At 34.3% G+C, this 12,531-nt stretch overlaps 1 protein-coding gene across 12 annotated transcripts in view; it reads right to left on the reverse strand.

The window, feature by feature from the left end:
- Positions 1-12,531, reverse strand: part of ROBO2 (roundabout guidance receptor 2) — an 893,684-nt gene that overhangs the window by 504,436 nt on the left and 376,717 nt on the right. The window lies entirely within an intron of this gene.

The following is a 12,531-nucleotide window of genomic DNA, read 5'->3' on the forward strand; positions in this document are numbered from 1 at the left end:
AGAGAGAGAGAGAGAGAGAGGGAGGGAGGGAAAGGGAGAGGGAAAGGGGTAGTGCTGCAAAGCTTCTGCTTCTAACAAACTGCCTACTGGAATCCTGTTACAAAATCTACAAAATCATTCTACATTCTAAATCGGGTTTTCACATAATTTTCCCTGGATAAATCTTTGTAAAGGTTCCTGAAATAGGAAAACTAATTGTTAAACAGTAAATAAAATTCTTCATTAGCCCAGCTTAGCTGCCGTGGGTCTAATTAAAATATTTGTAGTAGAAATGCAAAAGGAAGCTGAATGAACCATCCCTTTTCAAAGGCAGTCTGACAGCATGCCTTTGTCTATACGACATCCTGCAAGTGAAGAAGTCTCCTTATCTTGGGCTGATTGGCTTCTACACAGTGAACATTACTACCAGCCATTAACATTTCAGGGCCCTGAAACTTAATTGAAAGTTGCCTATGTAGTCTGACCCTTGTAAAAGGCATTCTCAGTCATTAAAGAATACTTTTGATTTGTTTAATGTCTGAAAGGAAGTCAGTCATTAAGACTTATCTCTGTCTGTATTTTGTGTTTTGGAGTAAAGCCTAGTATTTAGTCTGAAGATGTATGCAGTTATTAGATACCTTGACCTCAGTCTGCAAAATTATTACTTACTAATTAAAAGGAAAAGTAATTCATGTAGTTTATTCATATAAAAGCCTTAACCTGAGATATTTTTATCCAGTAACTTTTACTGGATAAGGCTGGGCAAAACAGGCCGTTTCTTCATTTCATGCAACAGAATACTGTAAAATATTTTCTATTTGCTAAATGTATGTTGCACTATTTGAAAATATGCTTTTCATATGTCTGTGAACTTCAAATTTAGAATAGCATTCAAACATTAATTATTTTTTTAAAATGTGCAAGTGATGTGTTCCATCTTTCTTTAAGTTTTAAAATGACTTTCTAAAGTGTGTTTCTTTGATCACCAGCAGCCTCTTTATAGAACAGCTGATATACATTTTTTGAGGCATTGTAGATTGGCCACATAGTATTGAGTAGAAAACTCACAATATTAAAGTGTCAGGGAAAGACTTACTTTTCTAGGAAAAAACTAAAAAACACCCCAAGCCAAATATCTAGAAAATTCATCATGGAAACTTTTTAACATTCATAATTGTAAAACCATTTTTAATTTCTCAGGAAACATGCATAATCTTTAAAAGAGTTTGAGATGTATCTTGTTGATTTAGTTTGAGATGTAGTTTGCTGCCATTTGATACCAAAATTATAAAACAGATATATTAAGGATCTGAGAATGTTAAATCACCTATTTTGTGTAAAATATCTTCAAGCTACCCAAAATGTCTGCTCTGCCAACCAAAGTGATAGCATGTGACTCTTAAAGGCTTAAAGAAAAATCCTATATGGAACAGCATAACAGTAAAGTAAATTTATTTGTGATTACTTTTTCCCTGCCCAATTTTTAAGTACATCACTCAGCAAAGAGTGCCAAGAATTCAAATAGGTTCAATTAACCATACTTTGTACCTCATAGTTTTTCTATCTAATTTTGAATGAAGAATTATCATAACTATTCAATGTATTAATAATTATAATCTGTACAACTCACTATTGTTTTACTCTTTATAATTTTTCCTTGAAGGGCCATAAGACTTTCATATTTCTAACATACTATAATATGAAATATAAAGCTCTTTATTTTAATTTAGCACAATAAGCATAGTATCTTCTGTGACAAATATACAGTTTTAGATTCCCGTAAAAGTAAAAGTAGCAGTTAAATACTCATTTGAGTCCTGTGTGCATTACTCAGTTTAATTAATTCACTTTTTATGCTACACTTTTTATTACTTTCCATTAAAGGACCTGGCAGATTGTGTTTGAGCTACAAAACTGAAGCCGTCATAATCCATCTTTACAGATTAAGAGATTTATTGTAAGTGTAGATGTAAAAGTGTCTATTTAGTGTGCTGATATGGATGCTTTACCTTAAGTAAAAAAAACCATTTTGAACAGGAAGCATTTCAGCATGCTTGTTAAGTGTAAATTGCTCATTCCAATCAGTAAGTAGGCTATTTAAATACATTGACTCAATGCCCGAGAAGCATTTTAGAAACAGATGTACATGTTACAATGACACAGAAACAAAGACAGCCCCATATACTACACATTAGTATAGTTAAGCGTAAGTGTTACTAATGTTAGTATAAATTAAAAGCAAAGCATTAAAAGATAGAAGTGGTACACTCTTTCAAAGCAACATATGCTTATGACATGTGATGTGCATATCAAAACACATGTTGTTCAGAGAAATTCCAAGAAGGACCGGGCTCTGAAGAGATAGAGAATTGCTGATCTACCATTGCAATAGTTACTCCCTGATGTTATGGCATGGTCACGTTATGGATACAAACAGGAACATCATAATGATGCCCATAATGAAGAATGAACTCTGTAAATTGATGAAGTATCATCAATTATTGCAACTAAAATTAAAGTGCTACTATAATCCTTTATTGTCTATCAAACAAGTGAAGAAAGGAGAAGTTTGAAGTCCTATTGTTCATTCAATTAAAGACTCCATTAAAGATTGTCTTTGACAGCTGTCTTTGGACTTCCCATCATCATTTGATAGCTGGCTATTGACAAATAGGCTTTCTTGATAATTCATTTTGTTATTGAGAGAATAAATCTACAATGCTTGAATTGCTAAAATAAGGCTTTTGAAATCTATTAGCAGTCTCTTGAAATCATTCATTGACTTTGCTCTACTGCTGCCCCCCAAAATTTCTAAATTCTAAAGAACAGAGCAAACCTGTGAGAACATAAATTTATAATGCTAGCATATACTCTATAATTTTAAGAGCATTATCTAAAATATAGTTGGCATATAATTTAAAGCTGATAAAAGGGCACTGCAACAGTCTGGGAAACCAGAAAATGATTGAGGTTCTGAAACAGTATACCTGCTCCTTCTTGGAGAATCTAATTTCATTCAGAACCAACAGATCAACCACCTATTTGAAATTATGGTCTGTCACAATGAGTATATCTATCTTGCTGAGATTTAGTTTCAGTTTATATTTCTCATCCTATCCATTATTGAGTGCTAACATTCAAGGAATAATGCCATCTCTCCCTGAAGATGTCACAGAGAAATATACCCGGTTACTATCAGCATACTAAAAGCACTCAATGTCAAATTATTTGATTATTTCCTCTGAAAGTTTCATTCTATTCATAGGAATAGAAATACTCCCTATTCCCAAATCTCAGAGGAAATCCATAAGAATACTATTGTGAGTAATATCAAAACCCATGGACAGGTCAACAATAACTATCAGGGCCACACCCTTTGTTTTGCTCCTCAAAAATAGTCTTTCAATCTGACCAGGGCATTCTCAACCCTTTGGCCAATCTAGAAGCTAGCTGAAATTGGATCACAATAATCTTTGAGGAGTTCCAGTTGTTGAAATACTACAAGTTTCTGAATCACCTTACCCAAGTATGGTAAGATTTCGAGAATCTAGGTTAGGCTTCTCATATTTCTCTGTTTAAACTAGGAGGCAAAGTGCCCTTCCTCCTCTGATAAATATTTATGTTTATAAATAAAATATTAAACGTAAAACAATAGGTGAATCTCCTTGCTTCACCTGACTCTCACCAGTCTGAGGATCTCTGCATAGATCCTTTTTTTTAACATGAGATGCTGAACAGTATCTCAGAGATACAGAGATATTGTAATATACTCTGGAGATCATCCTTTTTAAAGAAAATCTTGGAAAATACTTCTTTGTAGTTTATTTGAAAGATGCTTATATTAATACAAATATAAATTTGTGTGAACAGCTTTTAAATTGTTTATGGATTGATTTCCAATTTCTCTCTGAATCTATATTATGCTACAATAATCTGTATCAGTGCAATTAGGTTTCTCAAAAACTAGCAATGTTCAGACTCAATAACTCCAATCAATTATTTTATTTATGCAAAATCTTAATGATATGGATAACATTAAAGCGAATTTATTCTAGGAAAAATAAACATGAAATGAATACATCATATATTCATATATTTTGCATTATTAAAATAAACCAACTGAACTATTGCCAAAAATATTAAGGCAGTAAAAAGCAAACATTAAGAAAGGATTTTGCATGCATATGTCTATGTAAATGCAGATCCATTTCCTTTAAAACATTTTGGCTTTGACACAAACCACCCAGGAGGATAAATATTGCTACCAGAAGCTTTCCAAAATGAACATTTAGGTAGCTAATAGTTAAAGAATATTAATGTGTACAAACAATTTTAAAAATGAATATGCAAAAGTGACTGATTTGTTCTAGAAACAGTTATGAGATCTTTTCCATGCTCAGTTAATATTATTCATTGGTGCTTTAAATTAGTATAAAACTATGTTTATTTTGGAACCATTGAATCATATCTTTCAAAGCATCAGGGAGCATCAGGGAACTACCAGAAGACTATAAAATAGCTGATGTGGTTCCTATCTTCAAAAAAGCAAAACAGACAGACAAACAAAAACAGATCCAGGAAACTACAGACCAATCAGCAATACCTGGGAAGGTCCTGGAAAAGATAATCAAGCAACAGATCTGTGAACATCTAGAAAAAAAAAATTATAACCAGAAGCCAACCCGGGTTTGTCAAAAATGGATCATGCCAAATAAGCCTTATTTCATTCTATAACAACATGACTAAATCAGTGGACCAGCAAAATGCACTGGACCTAGTATATTTGGATTTCAGTAAGGCATTTGACATACCACAATTTACTTCTTGGTAAACTAAAAAAAATGTGGGATAGACAGCATCATCATGAGATGGGTTTGTAACTGGCTGACAAATCACTCTCAACATGTGGTCCTCAATAGAACTACATCTACATGGAAGAAAATAAGCAGTGGGGTACCCCAAAGTTCTGTTTTAGACCCAATAGTCTTCAACATCTTTATAAACATTTTAGATGAGGGAATAGAAGGGGAACTCATCAAATTCGTAAATAACATTAAACTGGCAGGAATAGCCAACACTCCAGAAGATAGGTTCAAGATCCAGATGGATCTCGATAGATTTGAACACTGGAACTTATCTAAAAAAAATGAAATGTAATGTACAGAAAAGTAGGGTTTTACACAGGCAAGAAAAATCACATGTACATTACTGGCTCAATAACAGAGAGGCATGTTGGAGTCCTAATGGACAATCACTTAAATATGAAGTAGCAGTGTGTGGCAGCAGCCAAAAAACCAAATGCAATTGTAGGTTGCATTAACTGTCACTGTGATCACATGGAGCGGCAGATTGAAAACCTGGCAAATAAAGATTTATCTCTCTTCACTTTTCCAGTTAACATGACTGGGGATCGTTTGTCAGAATTGGGAAGGTAGCAAGGCAAGGGAGAAGCCTTCACTTTACATGCATCATTGCTGATGCCATGGAGCTGAAAAACAACTGATAGACATGGGGAATGAGCTGTCTTCACTGGAAATGTCTCCAATACCTATTGATGTTCCTGCAGGCTACTTATGAATACAGGTTTAGTGCTCTTCTGAAATATCACCAAATCTTTGTTTAGGCTACTTTTGATATGGTTTTACCAGTTTTTCAGAAGCATAGTGAAAGGATATAAAAAAACCACAGGAGTCTCTTTCACACTGTATCACATAACTCCCCAGTGTCTTTCAAATATAAGTTGGGCTGATCTCCATTCAAAACTAAGCCTTTGAAACTGAGATTATTTTGAAACCAGGTAAAAAAAGTGAAAGGTACTGGTTTGAAATGTGGGGATTTTCCTGCCGCTCAAACCAGATAGTCCCTGTGTGAGGTGACCTTTCAGTAGTTCAATGTAGCCAATACATCTTGGGCTGATCCAGCTTCTCTAGGGTAATCTAATTGTGATACTGATTAGATAGATTTGCATGGATTGAGTGATAGGTGAAGACATTTTGAGAACACAACATAAGATGCTATGGTGAGACCATGGTGAAAGTATGAAAGGCCACTGTGTTATTCCTTCAGATCAAATGTGTAAAATGGCCTTTTAGTTTCAAAAATGAATATTAATTATTACATGTGCAAGATCTGGCACTAACATTTAAAATGTTTGTTCAAATGCAAAAGGGCCAAAAAATTCTATTGGGCTAATACTTGTTATCAATGCTGTTCCCACCCTGTCTTTCTTTTTCCATCATTTATTTACTAAAATAACACATACGCTATAAAGCAAATCAGTAGTACCATTTCCATACTTCATCATTATCTCTAACAGGAAAAAAGTGGCAGAGATGGATCCTTAAGTATAGGTTATGGTTTGTTCCATTTTATAATAACACTATTCTTCCCATAATGCTTTGGGCTCCCTACCCAACTGCAAAGAGCCCCTTAGGGAGTGTTTTCTTTATTTACCCTGCTGGTGGAATATATGGTTCCATTTCTGCTTTAAATTATTTTCAGCATTGTACTCAGACATGCTCATATATCAAAGTGCATTTCTGCAATCTGTGTGGATTTCTTCTCACCTTTAATATTTTCATTGTAGAAGCTTTGACTGACTATTCAATGTGATTGATATGATGTAGATCTTTAAATGATTGCATGATCACTGTAGATTTGCATAAAATAAGAACAACTTCTACAGGATTTTCCATTCTTCGGGTCTGTAGAATTCTTATAGAGTGTAAAGGATGTTTTTACAAAAAAAAAGCCTCTTACTTATGGAATCAGGTCAAAATACTTTATATTCATGCAAAGCCAAAGGGAAAATGTAGGTGCACATAAAAATCTATTTTGAATTAAATATGACTTCCTTTCAGCTTTTATTTTAATACCTTTCTGAATTTCACATGATCACTTAATGCATCTAGATAAAGTACAGAATTGTATATTAAAACTATTGCAGAAAACATGATTGGTATTCAGAAATTGGCACCTGCAATCCTTTTTAAAAATTCTACTTTTTAAAAGTTCTCTCTGCACATAAAATAATCTCTTAAATGTCACTGAAACAGCAGAATTTGAAAGTATTCATTCCTGGCACAATTAAGTAAATATACATACTGTATATTTTATAACTGTGGTTTTAGTATGACAGTAATTACAGGATTGCTTTAAAATTACCTGTATTTGAATAACTATTGATTTAAAAATTCAAAAATGACTGAAATCCCTTCTAACCTGCAGGTGGAAGGCCAAACTTTGACTGTTAAATAAATGATTTGCATATCTTAGTCTCTGACATGTTTAATCAAAAAATGCGGGTAACAGGTGCTATGAAAGACATGAACTATACTAGCCTATATAAATAAAGCATATTGAACCAGCACATTTTTTTCTGAAACTGGGCAACAGATTCTGTATTATTAGATGGTTCATGGGTAATGCAAATTACCAGACAATCCTCTTTATGTAAAGAGGAACAAATGAGACAAGGTTCCCATGACTTAATTCAAAACTCTGCAAAACTCACTCCTGATTTATTTCTCTAGCTCCAGCATGCTGCAAATGGCAATAATGTGACAACAGTCTCAGGAAGAAACCAGGGGTCGGCTTCCAAAATTTCAGCAATGGGTTCCCTGCTCAGTTGCTGGGTGGGTGTGGCCATGGTGAGCATGGCATCATCGGCTTCCTGCACCATGGAGAAGGGAGTGTTTTTGCCTTTCCCAGGCTCCGGAAGCTTTCCTCGAGCCTCTGGGAGGGCAAAAGCCTCCTCCCCCAGGTTCTGAAGGCTTTCTGGGAGGCCCATTTTCTCCAATCCCTGAGCCTCTATGTTGGCCCTGCATTTACCTTGCATCCAAACTGGGCCATATGGAGATTCCTAGGAGGAGCGTGGTGGTGTGGCAGCGGGGGTGGCGTGGTGGGCAGGGCCAGCCAGGCGTAGGGTTTGGAGGTTCTCCAAACCGGCCATAATCTTAGCTATGGGTTCTCCGAACTGAGGCAAACCCATAGCAACCCACCCCTGGAAGAAACCAAACAAAACCCCTTTTTAGTTGCAAAAAATAATATGGTGAGTAGTGGTTAGAGTAGGAGAATCAGATTCAGTAATCACTAGCCACCAACCAGTGGTGAGTTCCCGGAAGTATGGCATGGTATGGGCGTACAGGTGGCAGCTGGGAGCAGCAGCCACCATACCGGAATGGTGTTTCAGTGGGCCAAACCCACCCACCCATGTTCCTTATCTCTTTTTGAGGGAAAGAGGCCAATTGCTCACACGTGCACAGCGTACGGAGCCTGTGCGACCTCTCTGAGCAGCTGGGGCATCACAGTGCAGTTGTGTGCGCACGCACGGACAGCACACATGCCCAAGGTGGATATCCGGCCCCACCACAGTGTACCGGTAGCGACAGGATCCGGAACCCACCACTGCCACCAACCCATGTGTAGATAGGAAAGAGCAGATCCAAATGTGAAGATCCAATTAAACTAATTTATTGCTAGTTATGCCAAAGCACAGAAATATTCTTAATGAGTGGTTAGCAGCTTCTAAGAATTAGATAAGGAATTCAAACGGGGTTAGGCTTAGTCTACCTGTGGTTATGTAGAGATTCTAGGTTCATCCTTCTTTGACTTCTCCCCCAGATGCTGCCATTCTTTTCCATACTCCATATGATTCTTGTAATGAGACCACTACCAGTTACTGTCAATCCTCCCAGGTAAATCAGACAGGAAACATGACAATATGAACTAATTTTACTTTACTGTAAGGCTACATTTAAGATTTGCAAGTCTGAAAGCACAAACTTCCCATCACTACATTTTAATGACCTTTCTGGTCAACAAGCTCAATGTCTTAGACACTGAACCACCACGTCCCAAAATATTGAATATTACATGTTTGTAATTCAGGAAGTACTATTGTTTATTACAAATATTTCTTTTGCAATGGAGATTAAAGAGTCTCAGAAAACATGAAAGTGATAATTTATCACTGCTTTAAACAAAATAGTTTCACAGAGCCATTATATAATTCTGTTATCAATAATATTTTTACATAGTGTAGGGTTAATTAGTACTTTAAACAATATTTTTCCTCCAGAATTCATTTAGAATGACCGGGATAATTTTCCTGTAATCCTTATATACCTAAAACATTACATTAATTCCATATTTTTGTAGGCTGGATTTTGTAAAAGAAATTCTACATGCATAAAGCTCTGTATAATTAATCTTTAATTGCGCAGTGCTTAAACTTTCCTATCTGAGAAAAGATATACATAGTGTATGCAATTAGTGGATTATAATGCCAGAACATAGTATTGTTTATTTGAAAAAAAAAAAAGCTGCAGCTGTTGCTAGCTGAATAATAATTAAATTTCCAGAAAAAAATCTTGTCCCATTTACACTTTAGGTTTTTAATACAAAGTTAATAATTCACTGTGATATGTGCAAAAATATAATGTATGAACACAGTATTTTTAATTTTACTGAAAAGTCATATGAATGAATCATACTTCTTGATAAGATTTGTATTTTATCTAAAAAACAATATTTGACTATAAAATGAAAAGCCACAAGATAAAATATGTTTATAATTAAGATTATTTTAACTGTATATATTCACTATCAACCTTCTCTGATATATTTTCATTTAATGAAAAATCCTAAGTTATTATAAAATGTATGTAAATGCATTTACCTATGTATGAGTAGGAATCAAATCAGTTGGTGATGTGAGTGTAGAAGCCGTATCTTGAACGTTCCTACACTTCTATTATCTTAATAGTTGTCCTTTTCAGACTAGAATAGAGAGATAGCTGTGAGTCAGAATGCTATCACTACAAAATAAATAGCTCGTTATTTTGTTGATAAATGTAAGGTGAACAAAGTTGGGAATCTCGTAAAAATCACAGTCCTAAAAAAGGCAAATATTTAAAATCTTCATTCTGATGATTACATTCATTAAAACCAATAGTATAAATCTGGAAACGGTAACAAATAAAATCCACATCATCATTACAAGCCAGCCTAGAGGAGAGATAATAACTACATTTAGTTTTCTTTGACTTCAGTCCTAAAGTATTTTTTAAATGACATATTGCTTAAAGACTCCTACATTATTCAGGGTATTCAGTGATTCAAGTATGAATCACTCCAGCTTATCTATAGCCAGTTTCTTCTAGCAATGATTTTAGAATGAGCTTCATATTGATACTTGGGAATAAATATTATTTTTGATAAAATCATATAGTCTATATAATGTTATTTAATACCATCCCGAGTATTATTTGCCTTGCATCATTAGCCTTAAATGTTTTTTTAAATTATTTTTGAGGTAAAAAATTGAAACAATATCCTTTTTTGTCTATTCACTTAAAAATCCAGAACTTCTAGATTCTGCGGTCTAAGCAAATCACCTCTCTTGTTTCATGGTATATGATATTTGCACATTTGTTTATTTGAGAAGCCATCAGTTTCTTACAAGTTGACTCCAACTGATAAAATAATGGTGTTGCTCATGGCAGATATTGGGTGACTCCCTGATGACCTGTTAGGGACACAGCACAGAAACAGTGGTATTAGCTGTCATCTACACTAAAATGTTAGCAATGCATACTGTATAAGAGATATTAGCTTTTTGGTAATTCCTGTTGGGTAAAATCACCAGACAGCATGAAGCATTAATTGCCTCTGGTTGAAGAGTACTAGCAGTTAATTTGCATAAGCACTTGTCATTACCATTAAGCACATTTGCACTCTGATGAGTTTTTTAAGTCCTTCTTAAGAAGCTCATCTGAATTTAATGCTGAGAAATGCTTCTCATTCTGAACAGAAGCACACTTCTCATTTAACACACTGCCTATTTACAGATTATGTAGTCCTTTTCCTGTCACACTCCATAATATAGTCATTCACATTCTCCACTTTTCAGATAATTTTTAAGTTCAGTTTTTAAACATGTAATGTTGGTTTTTTTTAAAAAGCACCTAACCAAGGACCACAGATACTGCAGTCTTACAGCACTTATTTGTTATATTTGTTGTATTATTTTATTTATACATTTGCTTATTTATACCTTTATCATTCAGTATTGCAATTAGTAACCCTGAATTTTCAATTCATCAAAAAATCCATTTGCCATGCTACCTAGCATCAGGTAGAAAGCAATACACCAAAGAGGATTTGAAGCTTGAAGAAAGTAGATTGCATCAATTCCTCTCTTAGAATCCTTGGATATCTTCATCTCAAAACTCAAAGATAAATTCATTTCAGTCTCCATAATTCTTCAGATTTATGGATTTCAAAAATCTCCAAGAGCTCTAAATTATGAAACCACCTCAGCTAGCTAGAGAGTAAAACAAAGGAACAACTGCAACCATGTAAGAAATAATAGTTGATCTGTCACATTTTTTACAGACCAGTACTACTGGAGTTCTGCTTTACCTTATTATTTCTCTGGTCATAAACAGAATACTGCCCTTGGTAGTGCGATTCCGTTATTTAAATTTATTACACAAGGCACATATTCTGCTCCAGTCACAAATGACTGCAAGCAATTTACAAATTTATGAACAATAATAAAATTAACAGATAACAGATTAACAGAATAAAACAACAATGTAACTTTCCCACATATCAAGAAACAACCATAAATCTTATAAAACATTCACTGCCTAGGAGAAAAGAGGAACTGATGGGATACAGGCCTCAGCTATTCTGTGGAGCTGTATGAACACTTGGGACCTTCGTGTTTTGTAAATTGGCTCATTAAGACCCAACTTCTTCCTGAAGGATGGCTATTTCTGTTTCTCTTTCATCCTCATCATGAGGACACTGGGCCTCTTTGTTGCAGACAGTCAGCACTGTCCCCCCCACCCATAATCATTTTCCCCAAAATTACTATTGTATTTTTTCCCTTTAGGGTTTTCAAAAGGAAATTTTCTACTAGGAATAGTAGCTTGATATTTATTTCCTAAATAATCACACAATATACATATATTTATACTGTAGACATATATCCAAGCTACATTCAGAATACTATTTACTTTAGAGGTAAAAATAAAATATTATACTAATACATCCTTTAAGTATATATTTAACAAAATATATTACAGGTTGAACATCAACTAATATATATTAAAATTTAACACAAGATGAATTTGCAACAGGTTATTTTAAAAAAAAGTGTGTAAAGGTGAACATGTTTAATTTCCTCTCTACTATTTACCTTTCTGAATGAAATTCTTCCCTGCATTTCAGCAATGGGAAGCTATAGCTAAAAGTAAAACCTAATTGTATGATAAAGGCCAAGTTGCCCTTCACATGAACTGAAAAACCCATCATTTGAGTCACATTGAAAGCAAAGTAAAATTATAAAATTACAATACAATATGCTATAAGAAAGCTTATGCCAAATGATTCCAGTCAGCAAACTTTTAATAAATTTATCATTACTGAAATACCCCAAAGATTCTGACTCCTAAGATTTTTAATTCAAAAATATATTATTTATTTATGTATTTATTCAGTGCATGGCATATGCAGATTATGAATCACCGATATACACATTTA

The sequence above is a fragment of the Natrix helvetica genome (genome assembly GCF_964273705.1).
Source record: "Natrix helvetica genome assembly, chromosome: 4".
NCBI lineage: Eukaryota > Metazoa > Chordata > Lepidosauria > Squamata > Natricidae > Natrix > Natrix helvetica.